Here is a 24,883-nt window from a genome sequence, read left to right as displayed (position 1 = left end):
GTTGCTAAGCGACGTCAGTAAATAGTCACTGTCCAGGGAGCTGAAAGAGTTAACTGATCGGCAGTAACTCTTTCAGCACCCTGGACAGTGACTACCGATCAGTATAAACCTGTAAAAAATAAAAATAAAAGACGTTCATACTTACCGACAACTTCCTGCTTCCTCCAGTCCGGTCTCCCGCCCGTTGCCTTGGTGACGCGTCTCTCTCGACATCCGGCCCGACGTCCTGGATGACGTTTCAGGCCATGTGACCGCTGCAGCCAATCACAGGTCAATCACAGGCTGCAGCGGTCACATGGACTGCCGCGTCATCCAGGGATGTCGGGCTGGATGTGAAGAGAGGGACGCGTCACCAAGACAACGGCCGGGTAAGTATGAATTTCTTTAACTTTTATTACAGAAAAGGCTGTCCCTTCTCTTTATCCTGCACTGATAGAGAGAAGGGGCTGCCGATTAGTGCAGTGCTATTTTGCCGCCAAAAACGTGCTCGTAAATACGGGTGGAATACGTGTGACACCGGACCCATATTTACGAGCACGGGTTCGTAAATACTGGTGCAAAACGGGTGGAATACGTGTGACACCGGACCCGTATTTACGCCAGTATTTACGGGTGGGAAAAAATACGGTCGTGTGCATGAGGCCTTAGTCTGTGTTAAAAATATATATAAATATATTAGAACTAAAATAATGGCTCACTGGACATTTACAGCAGAGGAAGCGTATGCGATCTGTTCCGATACAGACACTGCAAGCGAAAGTGAGGAGCAGTTTTTGCTATCGTCTACTAGTGACAGTGATGAGCCCCAAGCACAGCGGAGCAGGCCTAGTGAAGGTCAGCCCAGTACTAGTGATACTGATTGGCAGTCCGCCGCCACATTTATTCCCCAAATTCTGCCACAGGAATGAATATCCACACCCCGGGATACAGTGAGGGAGGTTTTTTTTTAAATCTTCTTTTCAGAAGATTTAATCTAATAGTAGTTCAAACTAATTTATATGCCAGCCATTTTATTTCAACTCACCCAGATTCATTTTACGCCAGGGAAAACAACTGGAAGCCTGTTGCCAAAGCAGAAATGCTGAAATATTGGCGACTACTATTGAACATGGACCTTGTAAAAAAGCAGACTATAATATCATACTGGTTGACGGATGTCCTGTACGATACGCCTCTGTATTGTGCAGTGAGGAAGTGTAAGCGTTTTGAGGCCATAATGAGGTTTATACGTTACAGTGATCATGCACAATGCCCCCCAGAAAAATATAGAGCATTTCAATTTTAAATTTTAAATTTACAGAGGCATATACCCCTGATAAAAATGTTGCTATGGATGAATCCCTGGTTTTATTTAAAGGAAGACTAAAGTTTTGTCAGTATATACCCACCAAGAATATGGCATGAAGGTATATCAAATTTGCGAGAGCAGCACTGGTTTTATCCATCGTTTTAGGGTATACGAGGGAAAAGACACCCAGATCAATCCCCCAGTTGCAGAATTGTTTGGGACCTAATTCACCTGCTGTTGGACAAGGATCATCACTTGTGTATAGATAGTTTTTCTACAAGTGTGCCTTTGTTCCAATGTCCTATTGGCTAGAAAAACTGTAGCCTGTGGCACAATTAGACAGACCCCAAAATGCCTTCCAAAGATCATGGTAAACTTTAAATTAAAAGGTGGTGAAAAGAAAAGCCTTTGTAAGGAAAACTTACTGGTGGTTAAATACCGAGACCAAAAAAATAAGTCTTTATGTTAACATAAATCCATGCAGATGAAAGCAACTCCGTTCCTGTGCGTGAGAGAGATGCCACCATTTCTAAACCCCTCTGCATATAGCAATATAAGAACATGGGAGGGGTGGACCTTGCCGACCAATACGAAAAATTGGCAATCCATCTGGTGCAAATGGCACTTTAAAATTATTTTATCATTTTTCGGAAGACCAGCAATAATGGACCTTACCTGAACTACCAGGAAAAAGTAATAAAAATCATAATTTTTGAAAACCAGGGTGGGTAGGCCAGGGCTACTACAAGTGAGGCCACCAGGGTGACTCTGGGACAACGTTTCCCTTCCCAAGTGCCCCCAACCGCTAAAAAGACATGTCTCCAAGAGCACATGTGTGCTTCAAAAACGGAATTAGGAGGGACACAGGCTACCAATGTGAGTCCTGCCCAGACAAACCAGGGCTGTGCATGCAGGAGTGTTTCCAAATATATCATTCCTCACTAAAATACAAATTATTATTTTTTTTGCAGATTTTATTTATGCTCCTGTTTTGTCCCTTCAGACATTTCTATTATTTACTATTGTGATCTTTTTCACCCCATTTTCCCATTATCATATTGGCCACCCTAAAATTTAAATTCCCATTATACCCCTAGATTATTATTAGGTATTTTTTTAATTCTTAGAATTATTTTTCTTTGGCAGAACACCTCAAAGCGTCTGCAAGCATAAAATGGCGCTTGGAACAAGCTGATGTTTTTCTTTTATTTTGTTCATTTCTAATAAGCAACCTGTTTATCAATATACTATAGGCTTTATTTTACTGGCGATTTGGTTGTTTTGTGCACATTTCAGTTCCTATCTTGCCAGGCAGAAACCTGTTATGTTGTGCCACGTCACTTGGCAACATTCATCTCTCATATAGGGATTGATGGGGCTAAAGAGACATAGACAGGAGAATTGATGATTCGAGTTTTCATCTGAATAAAGGTAATATAATTTTGTATATATGTGTTTATTATTTTTCATATTTAGATGTATAAAGTTATGTGATAAAAACCTAAGTTGCATCTTAGGTACTAAGACTGGGTCTTACTTATATTAAGCACAGGTCTTAATATAAAAACCTGGGAATAACGGTTCTCGAGGTTAGTAGTCCATAACCTGTGTGAGAAGGCTACAGGTAATAAATAACTCAGTGCAGCATGTAAAAGATAAAGTATTTGGAGGATCTCCTATAGATTAAGGATTATAGAGTATTATGATTATTTCTTATAGAGTATTAGGATTATTTGTTTTTATAAAGTTTAAGATTGTGATTAAAAGTATTGAATGATTGAGATAAACTAAATCCAAAGTTAAAGAAAGATAAAGAGTTTCAAACTGTGGTCTTTAGACACATCCAGAACATCTGCTGCTGGTTTGACCAGCCTCTGAGGGTATGTTCACACGGCAGCGTCCGTTACGGCTGAAATTACGGGGCTGTTTTCAGGAGAAAACCGCTCCGTAATTTCAGCCGTCATGGCATGTTGAGGCGCTTTTTCGCTGCGTCAATTACGAACGTAAATGGAGCTGTTTTTCCATGGAGTCAATGGAAAACGGCTCCATTTAACATCTGAAGAAGTGACAGGCACTTCTTTGACGCGGGCGTCTATTTACGCCCCGCTGTAAAAAAAAACTTCTTTTGACAGCGGGGCGTAAAAAAAATGACCGTCGGAACAGAACATCGTAAGACCCATTCAAATGAATGGGCAGATTCGGACGTAAATCGAGGCGGAAAGCGCCCAAATTACGTCCGTAAATAAGCCGTGTGAACATACCCTTATTGTCTCTGGACGCCCCTGACACCAGAAGTTTTAAGGTAATCAAGTATTTCTTTGGTGCAGTTGAAAGAAATGGTTGTTATAGATTAAACATTAAGGGTATGTTCACACGGCAGCGTCCGTAACGGCCGAAATTACGGGGCTTTTTCCAGGAGAAAACAGCCCCGTCATTTCAGCCATAACGGCATGTGCAGGCGCTTGAACGCCGCGTCCATTACGGACGTAACTGGAGCTGGTTTTCCTTGGAGTCCATGGAAAACGGCTCCATTTACGTCTGAAGAAGTGACATGACACTTCTTTGGCGCGGGCGTCTATTTACGCGCTGTCTTTTGACAGCGACGCGTAAATATACGCCTCGTGTGAACAGACAAACGTCAGCCCATTGCTTTCAATGGGCAGATGTTTGCCAACGCTATCGAGGCGCATTTTCTGACATAATTCGAGGCGTAAAACGCCCGAATTACGTCCGTAAATAAGCCGTGTGAACATACCCTTATGAGACTCCTTGACTGTGAAGAATGAATGTATGAGAGTTAAATAAATAAAACCCTGTGTGTATAAGGGACTCCAATTAGGAATGGTCCTTTGTAAAATTGTTACAAGGACAAATCAGTAGCAAAAATACTGTTAAAGAGGCTCTGTCACCAGATTTTGCAACCCCTATCTGCTATTGCAGCAGATCGGCGCTGCAATGTAGATTACAGTAACGTTTTTATTTTTAAAAAACGAGCATTTTTGGCCAAGTTATGACCATTTTTGTAGTTATGCAAATGAGGCTTGCAAAAGTCCAAGTGGGTGTGTTTAAAAGTAAAAGTCCAAGTGGGCGTGTATTATGTGCGTACATTGGGGCGTTTTTACTACTTTTACTAGCTGGGCGCTCTGACGAGAAGTATCATCCACTTCTCTTCAGAACGCCCAGCTTCTGGCAGTGCAGACACAGCCGTGTTCTCGAGAGATCACGCTGTGACGTCACTCACAGGTCCTGCATCGTGTCAGACGAGCGAGGACACATCGGCACCAGAGGCTACAGTTGATTCTGCAGCAACATCAGCGTTTGCAGGTAAGTAGCTACATCGACTTACCTGCTAACGCCGATGCTGCTGCAGAATCAACTGAAGCCTCTGGTGCCGATGTGTCCTCGCTCGTCTGACACGATGCAGGACCTGTGAGTGACGTCACAGCGTGATCTGGCAGAAGCTGGGCGTTCTGAAGAGAAGTGGATGATACTTCTCATCAGAACGCCCAGCTAGTAAAAGTATTAAAAACGCCCCGATGTACGCACATAATACACGCCCACTTGGACTTTTACTTTTAAACACACCCACTTGGACTTTTGCAAGTCTCATTTGCATAACTACAAAAATGGTCATAACTTGGCCAAAAATGCTCGTTTTTTAAAAATAAAAACGTTACTGTAATCTACATTGCAGCGCCGATCTGCTGCAATAGCAGATAGGGGCTGCAAAATCTGGTGACAGAGCCTCTTTAAAACACCCAGGAACATTAAGTATATGACTGATCAGCATTATACTTGTGAATGTTGTTGTGTTTTGTGTGTGTACTAAGACTTTGGTGAAAATACCTTGTGGTCAAGATATACGAGGTATACAGAAATATAGAATATGATAGTAGGTTTTGTTCATATCGAATTTGTTTGTTTGTTAATCGTGAATTATGTGTTGTCTAATTGTGGCAAAAGTGAGAGTTGAGACAATCTTTCACATTTCCTCGTCGTGGTCACCTTGGGTGAGCGACATTACTGCCTTGGGACTGTGTTTGCTTAAAAACACGGCCAGTTGTCCATTGAGAAACTTATTAGCATAAATCTAAACTAGCTCATAACTTGCTAAAAAATGATCGTTTTTCAAAATAAAAACCACTGCTGTTATCTACATTACAGCGCCGATCAGATTATGTAGGAGATAGGGCACTTATAATCTGGTGACAGAGCCTCTTTAAGGGGTATAGTTTTCAAAATAGGGTCATTTATGGGGGTTTCTATCACTCTGACATCTGAGCCTGTGAAAACTTTGCTAGGTGCAGGAAAACCAAATGTACTTAAAGGAACAGTGTCACGACCAACTTTTTTTTAATATGTTATGTGTTTTAGTGTGATAGATCAATAAATTTTATTAATGTATGTTGTTGTGTTGTACTTTTTACGTTTTTACTTCATTTACTTCTCTATGGGGGCTGCCATTTTTTTTTCCATTACTGTGTGTGTCGATTAACGACACATACAGTGATGGAATACGGCACACACATCCCCATAGAGAATGCGAACGGGAGCCGTCCCATCCACTATAGCGTACGCGGTCTATGTGTGAGCGGCGCATGCGCCGCTCACACACAGACCAAAAGTCAGGTCTTTGCTAGAGCGAAATCCGGCGCCATGTTCATGTCGACCGGAAGCCGCGGCCGGACTGTGAGATGACGACTTCCGGCCGCGGCTTCCGGTCATGTGTTCAGTGCAGCGAGGCGAAGGCGCAAGAAGAACAGTCAGGAAGAAGTTTGACAGAGCGGAGGTCGCGTCAGGAGCAGGTAAGTTCTGTTCATGTGCGTTCGTGTGAGCAGCCTTTGGCATCATACCAGGGAGGCCTTTGGCATCATACCAGGGAGGCCTGTGGCATCATACCAGGGAAGCCTGTGGCATCATACCAGGGAGGCCTGTGGCATCATAACAGGGAGGCCTGTGGCATCATAACAGGGAGGCCTGTGGCATCATAACAGCGGAGGCCTGCGGCATCATACCATTGGAGGCCTGCGGCATCATACCAGCGGAGGCCTGCGGCATCATACCAGCGGAGGGCTGTGGCAGCATACCAGCGGAGGCCTGTGGCAGCATACCAGCGGAGGCCTGTGGCAGCATACCAGCGGAGGCCTGTGGCATCATACCAGCGTAGGCCTGTGGCATCATACCAGCGTAGGCCTGTGGCATCATACCAAGGGAGGCCTGTGCCAGCATTTACAGTGTGGCAGCATTTACAGTGTGGCAGCATTTACAGTGTGGCAGCATTTACAGTGTGGCAGCGTATACGTTGTGGCAGCGTATACGTTGTGGCAGCGTATACGTTTTGGCAGCGTATCCGTTGTGGCAGCGTATCCGGTGTGGCAGCGTATCCGGTGTGGCAGCGTATACGGTGTGGCAGCGTATACGGTGTGGCAGCGTATACGGTGTGGCATCATACCATTGGAGGCCTGTGTCATCATACCAGCGGAGGCCTGTGGCATCATACCAAGGGAGGCCTGTGCCAGCATTTACGTTGTGGCAGCATTTACGTTGTGGCAGCATATACGTGTGGCAGCATATACGTTGTGGCAGCGTATGCGTTGTGGCAGCGTATCCGTTGTGGCAGCGTATCCGTTGTGGCAGCGTATACGGTGTGGCATCATACCATTGGAGGCCTGTGGCATCATGCCAACGGAGGCCTGTGCCAGCATTTACAGTGTGGCAGCATTTACAGTGTGGCAGCATTTACAGTGTGACAGCATTTACAGTGTGGCAGCATTTACAGTGTGGCAGCATATACGGTGTGGCATCATACCATTGGAGGCCTGTGTCATCATACCAGCGGAGGCCTGTGTCATCATACCAGCGGAGGCCTGTGTCATCATACCAGCGGAGGCCTGTGTCATCATACCAGCGTAGGCCTGTGGCATCATACCAAGGGAGGCCTGTGCCAGCATTTACGTTGTGGCAGCATTTACGTTGTGGCAGCGTATACGGTGTGGCAGCGTATACGGTGTGGCAGCGTATCCGTTGTGGCAGCGTATCCGTTGTGCCAGCGTATACGGTGTGGCAGCGTATACGGTGTGTCATCATACCAGCGTAGGCCTGTGGCATCATACCAAGGGAGGCCTGTGCCAGAATTTACAGTGTGGCAGCATTTACAGTGTGGCAGCATTTACAGTGTGGCAGCATATATACGGTGTGGCATCATACCATTGGAGGCCTGTGTCATCATACCAGCGGAGGCCTGTGTCATCATACCAGCGTAGGCCTGTGGCATCATACCAAGGGAGGCCTGTGCCAGCATTTACAGTGTGGCAGCATTTGCAGTGTGGCAGCATTTGCAGTGTGGCAGCATTTGCAGTGTGGCAGCATTTACAGTGTGGCAGCATATACGGTGTGGCATCATACCATTGGAGGCCTGTGTCATCATACCAGCGGAGGCCTGTGTCATCATACCAGCGGAGGCCTGTGTCATCATACCAGCGGAGGCCTGTGTCATCATACCAGCGGAGGCCTGTGTCATCATACCAGCGTAGGCCTGTGGCATCATACCAAGGGAGGCCTGTGGCAGCATTTACAGTGTGGCAGCATTTACAGTGTGGCAGCATTTACAGTGTGGCAGCATATACGGTGTGGCATCATACCATTGGAGGCCTGTGTCATCATACCAGCGGAGGCCTGTGTCATCATACCAGCGGAGGCCTGTGTCATCATACCAGCGGAGGCCTGTGTCATCATACCAGCGTAGGCCTGTGGCATCATACCAAGGGAGGCCTGTGCCAGCATTTACAGTGTGGCAGCATTTACGTTGTGGCAGCATATACGTTGTGGCAGCATATACGTTGTGGCAGCGTATCCGTTGTGCCAGCGTATACGGTGTGGCAGCGTATACGGTGTGTCATCATACCAGCGTAGGCCTGTGGCATCATACCAAGGGAGGCCTGTGCCAGAATTTACAGTGTGGCAGCATTTACAGTGTGGCAGCATTTGCAGTGTGGCAGCATTTACAGTGTCGCAGCGTATACGTTGTGGCAGCGTATACGTTTTGGCAGCGTATACGTTGTGGCAGCGTATCCGTTGTGGCAGCGTATACGGTGTGGCAGCGTATACAGTGTGTCATCATACCAGCGTACGCCTGTGGCATCATACCAAGGGAGGCCTGTGCCAGAATTTACAGTGTGGCAGCATTTACAGTGTGGCAGCATATACGGTGTGGCATCATACCATTGGAGGCCTGTGTCATCATACCAGCGGAGGCCTGTGTCATCATACCAGCGTAGGCCTGTGGCATCATACCAAGGGAGGCCTGTGCCAGAATTTACAGTGTGGCAGCATTTACAGTGTGGCAGCATTTACAGTGTGGCAGCATTTGCAGTGTGGCAGCATATACGGTGTGGCATCATACCAGCGGAGGCCTGTGTCATCATACCAGCGTAGGCCTGTGGCATCATACCAAGGGAGGCCTGTGGCAGCATTTACAGTGTGGCAGCATTTACAGTGTGGCAGCATTTACAGTGTGGCAGCATATACGGTGTGGCATCATACCATTGGAGGCCTGTGTCATCATACCAGCGGAGGCCTGTGTCATCATACCAGCGGAGGCCTGTGTCATCATACCAGCGTAGGCCTGTGGCATCATACCAAGGGAGGCCTGTGCCAGCATTTACAGTGTGGCAGCATATACGTTGTGCCAGCGTATACGGTGTGGCAGCGTATACGGTGTGTCATCATACCAGCGTAGGCCTGTGGCATCATACCAAGGGAGGCCTGTGCCAGAATTTACAGTGTGGCAGCATTTACAGTGTGGCAGCATTTACAGTGTGGCAGCATTTACAGTGTGGCAGCATATACGGTGTGGCATCATACCATTGGAGGCCTGTGTCATCATACCAGCGGAGGCCTGTGTCATCATACCAGCGTAGGCCTGTGGCATCATACCAAGGGAGGCCTGTGCCAGCATTTACAGTGTTGCAGCATTTACAGTGTGGCAGCATTTACAGTGTGGCAGCGTATACGTTGTGGCAGCGTATACGTTGTGGCAGTGTATACGTTTTGGCAGCGTATACGTTGTGGCAGCGTATCCGTTGTGGCAGCGTATCCGTTGTGGCAGCGTATACGGTGTGGCAGCGTATACGGTGTGTCATCATACCAGCGTAGGCCTGTGGCATCATACCAAGGGAGGCCTGTGCCAGAATTTACAGTGTGGCAGCATTTACAGTGTGGCAGCATTTACAGTGTGACAGCATTTACAGTGTGGCAGCATATACGGTGTGGCATCATACCATTGGAGGCCTGTGTCATCATACCAGCGGAGGCCTGTGTCATCATACCAGCGTAGGCCTGTGGCATCATACCAAGGGAGGCCTGTGCCAGAATTTACAGTGTGGCAGCATTTACAGTGTGGCAGCATTTGCAGTGTGGCAGCATTTGCAGTGTGGCAGCATTTACAGTGTGGCAGCATTTGCAGTGTGACAGCATTTACAGTGTGGCAGCATTTACAGTGTGGCAGCATATACGGTGTGGCATCATACCATTGGAGGCCTGTGTCATCATACCAGCGGAGGCCTGTGTCATCATACCAGCGGAGGCCTGTGGCATCATACCAAGGGAGGCCTGTGCCAGCATTTACAGTGTGGCAGCATTTACAGTGTGGCAGCATTTGCAGTGTGGCAGCATTTACAGTGTGGCAGCATTTACGGTGTGGCATCATACCATTGGAGGCCTGTGTCATCATACCAGCGGAGGCCTGTGTCATCATACCAGCGTAGGCCTGTGGCATCATACCAAGGGAGGCCTGTGCCAGCATTTACAGTGTGGCAGCATTTACAGTGTGCCAGCATTTACAGTGTGGCAGCATTTACAGTGCGGCAGCATTTGCAGTGTGACAGCATTTACAGTGTGGCAGCATTTACAGTGTGGCAGCATATACGGTGTGGCATCATACCAGCGGAGGCCTGTGTCATCATACCAGCGGAGGCCTGTGTCATCATACCAGCGGAGGCCTGTGTCATCATACCAGCGTAGGCTGTGGCATCATACCAAGGGAGGCCTGTGCCAGCATTTACAGTGTGGCAGCATTTACAGTGTGGCAGCATTTACAGTGTGGCAGCATTTACAGGGATATTGTGTGGCATCAGATCAAATGAGCTTGTGTGGCATCATATACAGGGATATTGTGTGGCATCAGATCAAATGAGCTTGTGTGGCATCATATACAGGGATATTGTGTGGCATCAGATCAAATGAGCTTGTGTGGCATCATATACAGGGATAGTGTGTGTCATCATACCAAGTAAGGCTGTGTGGCATCATATCAAAGGAGGTTGCGTGGCAGCATATGCAGGGAGGCATGTGGCAGCGTATACTGTTTTTTATTTGACGTCTTGGGAGAGATATGTATCAACTGTTGTTTGTAATTGTCAGTTATGGCGCCCAAGAGAAGTCTGAAATCCATTGATGACAATCAACCAATAGCAAAACGAATACCACCAACATTTACCCCAGAAGAGAAAGAAAAAAGAGCCCAGGAGGTAAGACTTTGTGCAGTTGATGTCTGTGAAATGCTTCACTGTGCTGTGGGATAGCACGCTGACTCTTGCATTTGTGGGGGGCCAAGCACACCACCATATACTTGTTTGAATATAAACCAAACCGGTACCAAAGTGTAATTTTTCTGTGACCTCTTTTGGACCTCCATTCCATTCATAATATTGGTTCCTATATTTTTGTTGTCTTTTCACTCACCTTCACCATTGACGTAAGTGGAGCGCACACTATGTAATATACCTATGTTTGGTGTCACATTTTTATAAGGAAAAATGTAATTACTAGATGTACATGTCCACTACAAAAATCAATGCTAAATAATGCAATATCCAGCTGTTGATTTCTGTACTGTTGTCACAATCGGCATAATGTTCACTTACATTCCATTTTATAGTGCCAATTTCTTTATTTTTTTTTAGAGAGCGATATTAGAGCAGGAACTACGAGCAAGGTGTCAAAAATATCAAGATCCAAATCGAATTCTTGTACAACAGCCAATGAGAAAACGGGAAGAGCAAAGTGCGAGACAAAGTCCTTCAGCGTCCGTAAAACCGGTGGAATCGTGGTGTCAGTGTGGGAACTGCATGAATTTGCCGACTGAAGAGGAATGCGTCTGTTGCAAAGATATACGTAATGTGCTAAACCTAATGGAGGAAGATGAGCCGATGACGTGCATTACAGAGCATCCTACTTTTATGGCCACATGTCTGGACAAGGACCAACTTACCCTATGTGAAAGGTATAGATGTTTTGGTCCAACACGTCCAGCACCACTAAATAACAGGTAAGGAAATTATTTTGTGTTCCAGTCAAGTTTGAATGATGCTATTGTGATCCTAACCTTATTCCTCAAATAAATATTATTATGTTTACTTTCAGCAGCATGCATGTGTCTAATATGTGTCTGCCCAAAATCTTATGTGGTCCCTGTAACACTAGAAGTAAATTTTGATCTTGTTCCACGCAGCAATCAAACAATGTGTGTCGCTCCAGCGTTTGTGAGCTGTTATGTATTATTGTAAATAATATTACCATGTCAGGGGTGACAGTATAAGATTGTGGTCTGTATAGTGTGCAAATATGATTGCCTAACAATAGTTTTTTATCCTGTATAGGTCCTTACGGAAGGTTGCATACCGAATGTTCACCGTGTGGGTTCACGGTTACCTTGGACGAAAAAACAGGCGTACTATTCCAGCATGTGCAGTTCAGAAAGTCAGATCAATGTTTCCAGAAGAAAATCAAGTATATGTTGGTTTCAAGCTAGCCACTGACAATAATGCTTCGGAAATGGCAGATTTTGATCACTTTACTATGTTATATTTTTCAATAAAAAATTAAGAAAATCAAAACTTTAGATGTTTATTTATTATAATATATTAACACAGGATAAGTATTGTACATAACAGAAAATAATATACAGGATATAAAGTGCTAGTGTTGATTCAGAGGAAGGCAAAAAACCCCAGGTTATTTTCGTTTTGTTCTTCATTAGTTGTGTGTGGGGGAAATTCCTTCCCGACTCCAAATATGGCAATCAGAATAAATCCCAGAATCAACATCCAATATCCACAGATAGTTAGCTTACAAATTCTTCCAGTGACAGGCAATATAAATAGTGGGAAATAGTTGTAAGCATTTTTGGAGAAGGGCAAACACAACATAGTTCAGTACATTAAAAACGGGATTTGTGAGCTATAACAGCTGCTGCTTTATCCAGCCGTGGTTCTGTGGCTATGTTTGGTGGTAGGGTCAATGTCCGTGTTTGCCAACTATGTTCAATTTCTTGTTTTGTCAATTTGATCACATTTACAAACATAGGAAAGAGGTGTGAGAAAGACATTGGTACGTACTCTTTCTTTGCATTCCATTTTTTGCTCAGTTTGGAGAAAACAACATTATACCTCATGCTACCAAGTCGATCCGACTTTGTGGTCTGTCGGTGGACTCTAGATTGTTCCCGTTTTGTATTATGATTATGGGCCAAAACAGCAAGTTTTGTCCGTGCTTCCATTCCGTCTAAAGCAAAATGTATTCTTTTTGGTCGGTATTTTAGAATAAAGCTGTGGAATACCTCGATTTTTCCAGTATGACAGAAAGATGACAAGTGGTGCAAGTCTTTCAATAATTGTTTATCTTTTACGATCTTTTCAAGCTCCTCATAGGCTGCTGATGTTGTTGACATCCAATTGTGTTTGCGATCGTCATCAATGTCTAAACATCTGTGATCACATTGTGTGACAATGTCCCCCGGGAATTCATGTACATTACGAATATGTTGAAGTACAGAGAGCCATTTTTCCCGCAGCACATCCACATTACCGCAAGCAGTACTACAGCAGTACCAAAAATGATTGGTTATTGACGTGATCCAATCACCAATTTGGGAACAGCTTCTTTTTTTACTTGCAGCCTTCAGTTTCTTCCGAATGGACTTTGCATAATGCCATATATCAAATTGATGTGCAATCTCTGGGTATTGTTCTCGTATTTTTTTACGTATGGAGACATGACGGTCTGTTGCAAGAACATACACATTGAGCCCATCTTGAATAACACGGTTAAGACAGGTTTGAAAGGCCAAACTTTCCATAGCCACAGAAGATGTGGTTTGTGTAACCTGAACGATTTCAAAGTCAACAATCTTGTCGCTCTTATAATCCATCAATGTGTACACACAATATTTTGCATTATGCCCAGGGCTATCACATTGTCCGTCACCAAGGAGACACAATGGTGTTTGTTTGATTTCTTTATGAAGTTCCATTTTTTCTTGTTTCCAGTGAATGTCCACCACTGGAAATAACAATTTTCTTTGGTGACGAAAGTAAGTTGAATGTGAAATAAATTGCATCCCAATAGATTTACAAATGTCGGACATCTTGGCATAGTTGCCACCATTAAATAAAATGGAAGCTGCAATCAGAACATTCCCAACCGGGATACGATTACACTTGGGTTGACTTTCCCAAAAATAATCATGTCCATTGGAACATTTGCCTTGTAGTGAAAGATAGGTACCTTGCTGGAATTTGACTGGGTTTTCTATTTTGTGGCCACAGAAACACGCGCACTGAGCAACCAGTACATCTAAAGCCGATTCAAAAACCAAAAATTTCCGCTCTTTTACTAGGTCTTCATCTGCTCGTCCTGAAAACAAATTGGTTGTCACGTTGTCAAATGACAGACTAGAATCTGGTGGTTCGTAGTCCAGATCTCTTGGATCATTTCTGCCAGTAGAAGAAACAAAGCTTTCCTCTGGATCCTCCAATATGACTTTGCTTGATGTTTGTCTTTGTAAGCGGGGGGTTGAAAACGTTGATGGGTAAAAATGATCCAACTTCATTGTTAATTGGTTTTCAAAAGAAAGTTCTTCCTCTGGAAACTGGCATCCTGTATCCAGTGTGAAGATGTGTGATTGAGTGGTTGCATCTCTTTTGCTTTTGAAAGGTGTGTTGGTGGCTCTCGTTGCCAATGTCCTCTGTCGGGTGTTTGTTGCTGCATTTCTTTCAAAAAAATTTCTGTTGACACCAATTTTTACATGTTTCACTCCCATCACTTGGGACCTTGACGTTGGTGGATCGTTTAGCATAGAGGTACCGGTAGAAACGTATGTAATGCTGTTGGTGTATGTAGTAGCCAAAGGTAATTGCATGCATTGTGTTGCACAAGAATAAGTGTGTTCATGTTCTGTCCGTTTCCGTTTAGATGGTGGAGACTCAGTTTCCTGATAAGGGAATATAGTGGGAATTGCACTTTCCTTCAGCCATCGTAACTTCTTTTCAGACTTATAAACATAACAGTCTTGTTCGAAGTGTTTCGAACATAGTCTAAATAAATCTTGTTTTTTTCCATCCAAAATTCTTTGTGAGAGTGCATCTAGATTGTCCAACGATTGTCTGGCCTGTTGGAGCCAAACTTTAATCTTGTCAATGTTGCCTGGAAAAACATGCAGGGTCACTCCTTGAGAGTAAGTAGCTCGATTAGACCGACTGTCACAACCAGAGACAATGCACGACGGCATTTCTATCAAAAAAGTAAATTTAAATATTATGGCATGAGAAAACATCATTACGGTAATAACGAGGGATTACATAAAGAGAGTTGATACCCCTAATGAGGTATATTTGTGTACTACAATACTTACAATTCCAATTTAGATCTGTGAGTTTGTCTTTTCTAAGTGCAAGATTAAAAGTCGTGAGTTTGTAGAAAATAATAAAATCCACACCGTGTTTTCGAAGACATAACATCCGATTTGTGTAAGTTCTTCGGTCACCGCGTGTGAACTCACCCTTGGTTATCACACAAATGTGGCCTATGGTGGGTGGCAGATTGTCATGTGGAGAAGTGAGTATTCAACATGTTACATTGTTTATAGGTAACTGTTTGGCACTGGTAATTGACTGTTGACCAAGGCACAAAATAGTAGTGTGTAGTTTTACACGATCATTGTAAAACCGTCAATGATCTCAGTGCCAGACAGTTTCACCATGTCAATGTTTGAGGAGAGGATTTTTGTGTGACCAACCCCAATTTTTTATTTTTTTTTATGTAATAGAGACAGGGAATTAAAGAGAATAACATTTATAAACCAATTTTTTTTTATTGATGAAGCCATAACTGGCTTCCAAAGTAACACAGAAAAAGTGTTCCATCATAAACACAAATATAAAATTTACATGCAGAACAAAAAAAGTTTTTGTTCCATAGTCACAAAAAAATAGTTCAGGTAAAAAGTCAACATTGACGGATAGGGACCAACACATAAAAGTAGAAAATGGAAGACGAAACCACCAAGCTCTTTCTGAGCTTGGTGGTTTAAGTGGCTTGTGAACTAAGTGGAGTTCTAAAACCGGATTGTGTTGCTGTACTTCTGTATTGTGTTGCTGTATTTCTGTGTTTGTGAATCTGTTTTGATTGCTAGCAAATAGAAGATAGCAAAAACTCACACAATTTAAAAAAAAAAAAAATTTGTAAATTTTTTATTTTTTTTTTTCCCTTGCAGATTCGTTCCAGCTGAACAGCTGACGAGGGGGAAGGGGTTAACTGGACACAGGTGGTATAAATTAGTCAGCAGACCTCATTTTGAGCTTGCTCTTTCTGAGCTTGGTGGTTTAAGTGGCTTGTGAACTAAGTGGAGTTCGAAAACCGGATTGTGTTGCTGTACTTCTGTATTGTGTTGCTGTATTTCTGTGTTTGTGAATCTGTTTTGATTGCTAGCAAATAGAAGATAGCAAAAACTCACACAATTTAAAAAAAAAAAAAATTTGTAAATTTTTTATTTTTTTTTTTCCCTTGCAGATTCGTTCCAGCTGAACAGCTGACGAGGGGGAAGGGGTTAACTGGACACAGGTGGTATAAATTAGTCAGCAGACCTCATTTTGAGCTTGCTCTTTCTGAGCTTGGTGGTTTAAGTGGCTTGTGAACTAAGTGGAGTTCTAAAACCGGATTGTGTTGCTGTACTTCTGTATTGTGTTGCTGTATTTCTGTGTTTGTGAATCTGTTTTGATTGCTAGCAAATAGAAGATAGCAAAAACTCACACAATTTAAAAAAAAAAAAAATTTGTAAATTTTTTATTTTTTTTTTTCCCTTGCAGATTCGTTCCAGCTGAACAGCTGACGAGGGGGAAGGGGTTAACTGGACACAGGTGGTATAAATTAGTCAGCAGACCTCATTTTGAGCTTGCTCTTTCTGAGCTTGGTGGTTTAAGTGGCTTGTGAACTAAGTGGAGTTCTAAAACCGGATTGTGTTGCTGTACTTCTGTATTGTGTTGCTGTATTTCTGTGTTTGTGAATCTGTTTTGATTGCTAGCAAATAGAAGATAGCAAAAACTCACACAATTTAAAAAAAAAAAAAATGTGTAAATTTTTTATTTTTTTTTTTCCCTTGCAGATTCGTTCCAGCTGAACAGCTGACGAGGGGGAAGGGGTTAACTGGACACAGGTGGTATAAATTAGTCAGCAGACCTCATTTTGAGCTTGCTCTTTCTGAGCTTGGTGGTTTAAGTGGCTTGTGAACTAAGTGGAGTTCTAAAACCGGATTGTGTTGCTGTACTTCTGTATTGTGTTGCTGTATTTCTGTGTTTGTGAATCTGTTTTGATTGCTAGCAAATAGAAGATAGCAAAAACTCACACAATTTAAAAAAAAAAAAAATTTGTAAATTTTTTATTTTTTTTTTTCCCTTGCAGATTCGTTCCAGCTGAACAGCTGACGAGGGGGAAGGGGTTAACTGGACACAGGTGGTATAAATTAGTCAGCAGACCTCATTTTGAGCTTGCTCTTTCTGAGCTTGGTGGTTTAAGTGGCTTGTGAACTAAGTGGAGTTCTAAAACCGGATTGTGTTGCTGTACTTCTGTATTGTGTTGCTGTATTTCTGTGTTTGTGAATCTGTTTTGATTGCTAGCAAATAGAAGATAGCAAAAACTCACACAATTTAAAAAAAAAAAAAATTTGTAAATTTTTTATTTTTTTTTTTCCCTTGCAGATTCGTTCCAGCTGAACAGCTGACGAGGGGGAAGGGGTTAACTGGACACAGGTGGTATAAATTAGTCAGCAGACCTCATTTTGAGCTTGCTCTTTCTGAGCTTGGTGGTTTAAGTGGCTTGTGAACTAAGTGGAGTTCTAAAACCGGATTGTGTTGCTGTACTTCTGTATTGTGTTGCTGTATTTCTGTGTTTGTGAATCTGTTTTGATTGCTAGCAAATAGAAGATAGCAAAAACTCACACAATTTAAAAAAAAAAAAAATTTGTAAATTTTTTATTTTTTTTTTTCCCTTGCAGATTCGTTCCAGCTGAACAGCTGACGAGGGGGAAGGGGTTAACTGGACACAGGTGGTATAAATTAGTCAGCAGACCTCATTTTGAGCTTGCTCTTTCTGAGCTTGGTGGTTTAAGTGGCTTGTGAACTAAGTGGAGTTCTAAAACCGGATTGTGTTGCTGTACTTCTGTATTGTGTTGCTGTATTTCTGTGTTTGTGAATCTGTTTTGATTGCTAGCAAATAGAAGATAGCAAAAACTCACACAATTTAAAAAAAAAAAAAATTTGTAAATTTTTTATTTTTTTTTTTCCCTTGCAGATTCGTTCCAGCTGAACAGCTGACGAGGGGGAAGGGGTTAACTGGACACAGGTGGTATAAATTAGTCAGCAGACCTCATTTTGAGCTTGCTCTTTCTGAGCTTGGTGGTTTAAGTGGCTTGTGAACTAAGTGGAGTTCTAAAACCGGATTGTGTTGCTGTACTTCTGTATTGTGTTGCTGTATTTCTGTGTTTGTGAATCTGTTTTGATTGCTAGCAAATAGAAGATAGCAAAAACTCACACAATTTAAAAAAAAAAAAAATTTGTAAATTTTTTATTTTTTTTTTTCCCTTGCAGATTCGTTCCAGCTGAACAGCTGACGAGGGGGAAGGGGTTAACTGGACACAGGTGGTATAAATTAGTCAGCAGACCTCATTTTGAGCTTGCTCTTTCTGAGCTTGGTGGTTTAAGTGGCTTGTGAACTAAGTGGAGTTCTAAAACCGGATTGTGTTGCTGTACTTCTGTATTGTGTTGCTGTATTTCTGTGTTTGTGAATCTGTTTTGATTGCTAGCAAATAGAAGATAGCAAAAACTCACACAATTTAAAAAAAAAAAAAATTTGTAAATTTTTTATTTTTTTTTTTCCCTTGCAGATTCGTTCCAGCTGAACAGCTGACGAGGGGGAAGGGGTTAACTGGACACAGGTGGTATAAATTAGTCAGCAGACCTCATTTTGAGCTTGCTCTTTCTGAGCTTGGTGGTTTAAGTGGCTTGTGAACTAAGTGGAGTTCTAAAACCGGATTGTGTTGCTGTACTTCTGTATTGTGTTGCTGTATTTCTGTGTTTGTGAATCTGTTTTGATTGCTAGCAAATAGAAGATAGCAAAAACTCACACAATTTAAAAAAAAAAAAAATTTGTAAATTTTTTATTTTTTTTTTTCCCTTGCAGATTCGTTCCAGCTGAACAGCTGACGAGGGGGAAGGGGTTAACTGGACACAGGTGGTATAAATTAGTCAGCAGACCTCATTTTGAGCTTGCTCTTTCTGAGCTTGGTGGTTTAAGTGGCTTGTGAACTAAGTGGAGTTCTAAAACCGGATTGTGTTGCTGTACTTCTGTATTGTGTTGCTGTATTTCTGTGTTTGTGAATCTGTTTTGATTGCTAGCAAATAGAAGATAGCAAAAACTCACACAATTTAAAAAAAAAAAAAATTTGTAAATTTTTTATTTTTTTTTTTCCCTTGCAGATTCGTTCCAGCTGAACAGCTGACGAGGGGGAAGGGGTTAACTGGACACAGGTGGTATAAATTAGTCAGCAGACCTCATTTTGAGCTTGCTCTTTCTGAGCTTGGTGGTTTAAGTGGCTTGTGAACTAAGTGGAGTTCTAAAACCGGATTGTGTTGCTGTACTTCTGTATTGTGTTGCTGTATTTCTGTGTTTGTGAATCTGTTTTGATTGCTAGCAAATAGAAGATAGCAAAAACTCACACAATTTAAAAAAAAAAAAAATTTGTAAATTTTTTATTTTTTTTTTTCCCTTGCAGATTCGTTCCAGCTGAACAGCTGACGAGGGGGAAGGGGTTAACTGGACACAGGTGGTATAAATTAGTCAGCAGACCTCATTTTGAGCTTGCTCTTTCTGAGCTTGGTGGTTTAAGTGGCTTGTGAACTAAGTGGAGTTCTAAAACCGGATTGTGTTGCTGTACTTCTGTATTGTGTTGCTGTATTTCTGTGTTTGTGAATCTGTTTTGATTGCTAGCAAATAGAAGATAGCAAAAACTCACACAATTTAAAAAAAAAAAAAATTTGTAAATTTTTTATTTTTTTTTTTCCCTTGCAGATTCGTTCCAGCTGAACAGCTGACGAGGGGGAAGGGGTTAACTGGACACAGGTGGTATAAATTAGTCAGCAGACCTCATTTTGAGCTTGCTCTTTCTGAGCTTGGTGGTTTAAGTGGCTTGTGAACTAAGTGGAGTTCTAAAACCGGATTGTGTTGCTGTACTTCTGTATTGTGTTGCTGTATTTCTGTGTTTGTGAATCTGTTTTGATTGCTAGCAAATAGAAGATAGCAAAAACTCACACAATTTAAAAAAAAAAAAAATTTGTAAATTTTTTATTTTTTTTTTTCCCTTGCAGATTCGTTCCAGCTGAACAGCTGACGAGGGGGAAGGGGTTAACTGGACACAGGTGGTATAAATTAGTCAGCAGACCTCATTTTGAGCTTGCTCTTTCTGAGCTTGGTGGTTTAAGTGGCTTGTGAACTAAGTGGAGTTCTAAAACCGGAGTTGAAAAGAGGAGTTGAAGCCCCAGTAAGTACTCTTCTTTTTCTTTGACAATTGTTCGCTGTTTTGGTGTAACTTGGATAATGGATAGCAAGATTGGAGGTTTTCTTCAGTGCACAGTTTGCCATATGTATGCACGACTGGAGCCGGAGTTCCAGGGTGAATATCTCTGTGGCAGATGTGAGCATGTTGTTCACCTGGAAGCTCGTATTAGAGATCTGGAGGAGCAGAATGCAACACTGAGGAGGATAGACAATTTTGAGCGGAGCTTGCTGCTCACAGAGCATGCAGTTAGTGGGTTAGAACTGGAGGGTGAAGACATGGGTGAGCAGGATCAGGTAAGTAGCTGGGTTAATGTAGTTAGGGGCAGTAGAAAGGGGTCAAAGACAAGGAAGGCCGATCCGGTTTCTGGCATTCCAAGCAAAATTGCCAGGTTGGGTGATGATGCGAGGGTGTCAGTCTCAGAAAAGGCAGCCCTAGTGGATACTGATCTCCCTAACAGCCGGGAGAACAGCCCAGCTAGTAGTCGGCGGGATGGTAATGCAGGCAAGCCAAGACAATTGATAGTTGTAGGGGATTCTATAATCAGGAAGACGGATAGAATAATTTGTCGCCAAGACCGCCTCAACCGAATGGTTTGCTGTCTCCCTGGTGCCAGGGTTCGGCATGTGGTGGAACGGGTGGACAAATTGCTGGGAGGGGCTGGTGATGATCCAGCTGTCGTGGTCCATGTCGGTACCAATGACAGAATAAATGGTAGGTGGAGGAGCCTTAAGAATAATTTTAAAGAACTAGGCTACAAGCTGAAGGGAAGGACCTCCAAGGTTGTATTCTCAGGAATACTGCCTGTGCCATGCGCATCACAGGAAAGACAGCGGGAGCTTAGGGAGTTAAATGCATGGCTGAAGTCTTGGTGTAGAGGAGAAGGATTTGGGTTCCTAGAGCACTGGGCTGACTTTTCATTGGGGTACAAACTGTATTCTGCAGATGATTTGCACCTAAATGGAAGGGGGTCCGCTGTGCTGGGGGAGAGAATTCTAGCTGGGGTGGCGGAGTATTTAAACTAGGGCTGAGGAGGGAGGTCAATGTAGAAAAAAAAGGGGTAGCCAGGTTAGAGAGGGGTCAGACTATATTGGTGGGGGGAGAAACAGAATGTGGGGAGAGGACTAGACAACAAGATAAGGAGATCCTTTCGTTACAAAACATCAGTGTAAATAAAAAGGACCGATTAATGTCAAATCACATTTCTGATAATAAAAGTGAAAAACTGACAGGCAAGTTAAAGTGTATGTTCACAAATGCCAGAAGTCTAGCAAGCAAAATGGGGGAGCTGGAGGCCTTGATACTGGAAGAAAATATAGATATAGTTGGTGTTGCTGAAACATGGCTGGACTCTTCACATGACTGGGCTGTAAATCTACAGGGTTTTACACTTTTTCGTAAAGACAGGACAAATAGGAAAGGTGGTGGTGTATGTCTGTATGTGAGAAGTGATATGAAGGCGAGTGTGAAAGAGACAATAGTGGGTCAAGACTGTGAGGAGGTTGAAACCTTGTGGGTGGAACTAGAAAGGGAGGTAAACACTGAAAAAATTACTTTTGGTGTAATCTATAGACCCCCCAATATAACTGAGGAGATGGAAGGTCAGATATATAAACAGATGGAGCGGGCTGCACAGGCGGGTACTGTAGTGATAATGGGAGATTTTAATTTCCGGGATATTAATTGGTGTCATGGTTCGGCTTCAACTGCAAAGGGGAGACATTTCCTCAACCTATTGCAGGAAAATTTTATGGGCCAGTTTGTGGAAGACCCGACTAGAGGTGAAGCTCTGTTGGATCTGGTCATTTCTAATAATGCAGATCTTGTTGGGAATGTCAATGTTCGTGAAAACCTCGGTAACAGTGATCACAATATAGTTACATTTTACCTATACTGTAAAAAACAAACGCAGGCTGGGAGGGCAAAAACATTTAATTTTAAGAAAGCCAATTTCCCCAGGATGAGGGCGGCAATTCAGGATATGGACTGGGAAGAACTAATGTCAAATAATGGAACAAATGATAAATGGGAGATTTTCAAATCTACTTTGAGTTATTATAGTGCAAAATTTATTCCTACAGGTAATAAGTATAAACGACTCAAATTAAACCCCACATGGCTTACACCTTCTGTGAAAGGGGCAATACATGACAAAAAAAGGGCATTTAAAAAATACAAATCTGAGGGTACAGCTGTAGCCTTTGTAAAATATAAAGAGCTTAATAAAATCTGTAAAAATGTAATAAAATTAGCAAAAATACAAAATGAAAGGCAGGTGGCCAAGGATAGTAAAACAAATCCCAAAAAATTCTTCAAGCATATAAATGCAAAAAAGCCAAGGTCTGAACATGTAGGACCCCTAGATAATGGTAATGGGGAGTTGATCACAGGGGATCAAGAGAAGGCAGAGTTACTAAATGGGTTCTTTAGCTCTGTATATACAACAGAAGAAAGAGCAGCTGATGTAGCCGGTGCCAGTGCTGTTAATATATCAGTTGATATACTGAATTGGATGAATGTAGAGATGGTCCAAGCTAAATTAAATAAAATAAATGTGCACAAGGCTCCGGGACCAGATGGGTTACACCCTAGAATTCTTAAAGAGCTTAGTTCAGTTATTTCTGTCCCCCTTTTCATAATATTCAGAGAATCTCTAGTGACTGGTATAGTGCCAAGGGACTGGCGCAGGGCAAATGTGGTGCCTATTTTCAAAAAGGGCTCTAGGTCTTCCCCGGGTAATTATAGACCAGTAAGCTTAACATCCATCGTGGGGAAAATGTTTGAGGGGCTATTGAGGGACTATATACAGGATTATGTGACAATAAATAGCATTATAAGTGACAGCCAGCACGGTTTTACTAAGGACAGAAGTTGTCAAACTAACCTAATCTGTTTTTATGAAGAGGTGAGCAGAAGTCTAGACAGAGGGGCCGCTGTGGATTTAGTGTTTTTGGACTTTGCAAAGGCATTTGACACTGTCCCCCATAGACGCCTAATGGGTAAATTAAGGACTATAGGTTTAGAAAATATAGTTTGTAATTGGATTGAGAATTGGCTCAAGGACCGTATCCAGAGGGTTGTGGTCAATGATTCCTTCTCTGAATGGTCCCCGGTTATAAGTGGTGTACCCCAGGGTTCAGTGCTGGGACCACTATTATTCAACTTATTTATTAATGATATAGAGGAAGGGATTAATAGCACTATTTCTATTTTTGCAGATGACACCAAGCTATGTAATATAGTTCAGACTATGGAAGATGTTCATGAATTACAGGCAGATTTAAACAAACTAAGTGTTTGGGCGTCCACTTGGCAAATGAAGTTTAATGTAGATAAATGTAAAGTTATGCATCTTGGTACCAACAACCTGCATGCATCATATGTCCTAGGGGGCGCTACACTGGCGGATTCACTTGTTGAGAAGGATCTGGGTGTACTTGTAAATCATAAACTCAATAACAGCATGCAGTGTCAATCAGCTGCTTCAAAGGCCAGCAGGATATTGTCGTGTATTAAAAGAGGCATGGACTCGCGGGACAGGGATGTAATAATGCCACTTTACAAAGCATTAGTGAGGCCTCATCTAGAATATGCAGTCCAGTTCTGGGCTCCAGTTCATAGAAAGGATGCCCTGGAGTTGGAAAAAATACAAAGAAGAGCAACGAAGCTAATAAGGGGCATGGAGAATTTAAGTTATGAGGAAAGATTGAAAAAATTAAACCTATTTAGCCTTGAAAAAAGAAGACTAAGGGGGGACATGATTAACTTATATAAATATATTAATGGCACATACAAAAAATATGGTGAAATCCTGTTCCTTGTAAAACCCCCTCAAAAAACAAGGGGGCACTCCCTCCGTCTGGAGAAAAAAAGGTTCAAGCTGCAGAGGCGACAAGGCTTCTTTACAGTGAGAACTGTGAATTTATGGAATAGCCTACCGCAGGAGCTGGTCACAGCAGGGACAGTAGATGGCTTTAAAAAAGGCTTAGATCATTTCCTAGAACAAAAAAATATTAGCTCCTATGTGTAGAAATTTTTCCTTCCCTTTTCCCTTCCCTTGGTTGAACTTGATGGACATGTGTCTTTTTTCAGCCGTACTAACTATGTAACACAGACGTCAACGACAATCACAAAGAAGTTATCAGCAGGTGAAAACACCTTGCTTCGTCACATCATCCAACTGGACCTTCATCAGCAGATGAAAACACCTTTTTTTTTCTCATCTCATCATCCGACCGGACCTTTAGCAGCAGGTGAAAACACCTTGCTTTGTCTCATCATCCGACCGGACCTTTAGCAGCAGGTGAAAACACCTTGCTTTGTCACATCATCCCACCGTACCTTCAAATTGTATTACAGAACGTTTCTGCCAATCATGCGGCATGTCAAAGTTATATTTCCTAAAGAAGAATAAAATAAAAAATTTATCAATGGATTGATCAACTTGAAGCGTTGCACTATGCGCAACATGGTCGCTTTGGAAGAATGACATCCCTGTCTGATCACTCTGCATAGTTTGGCTCATCTGGTGAACTTGTGTGTCATGTATGTTTATATGAACTCCCTTTGTTCGGGCTTACTTACTTTCTATAATTCGTTACTTATGCTGCTCAGAATGGCCTGTTCGTCTCCACGCTGGTAATCCGCTCTGGTTGCTGCTGTCGTCGTCTGTATCTGATCGCGTTGCTTTCCCTCCTAATAAAATAATTACA

This window comes from Rhinoderma darwinii, chromosome 1, assembly GCF_050947455.1.
Source record: "Rhinoderma darwinii isolate aRhiDar2 chromosome 1, aRhiDar2.hap1, whole genome shotgun sequence".
In the NCBI taxonomy this organism is placed as follows: domain Eukaryota; kingdom Metazoa; phylum Chordata; class Amphibia; order Anura; family Rhinodermatidae; genus Rhinoderma; species Rhinoderma darwinii.
The sequence above is the reverse complement of the archived record's forward strand: the minus strand, read 5'-3'. Positions refer to the sequence as shown.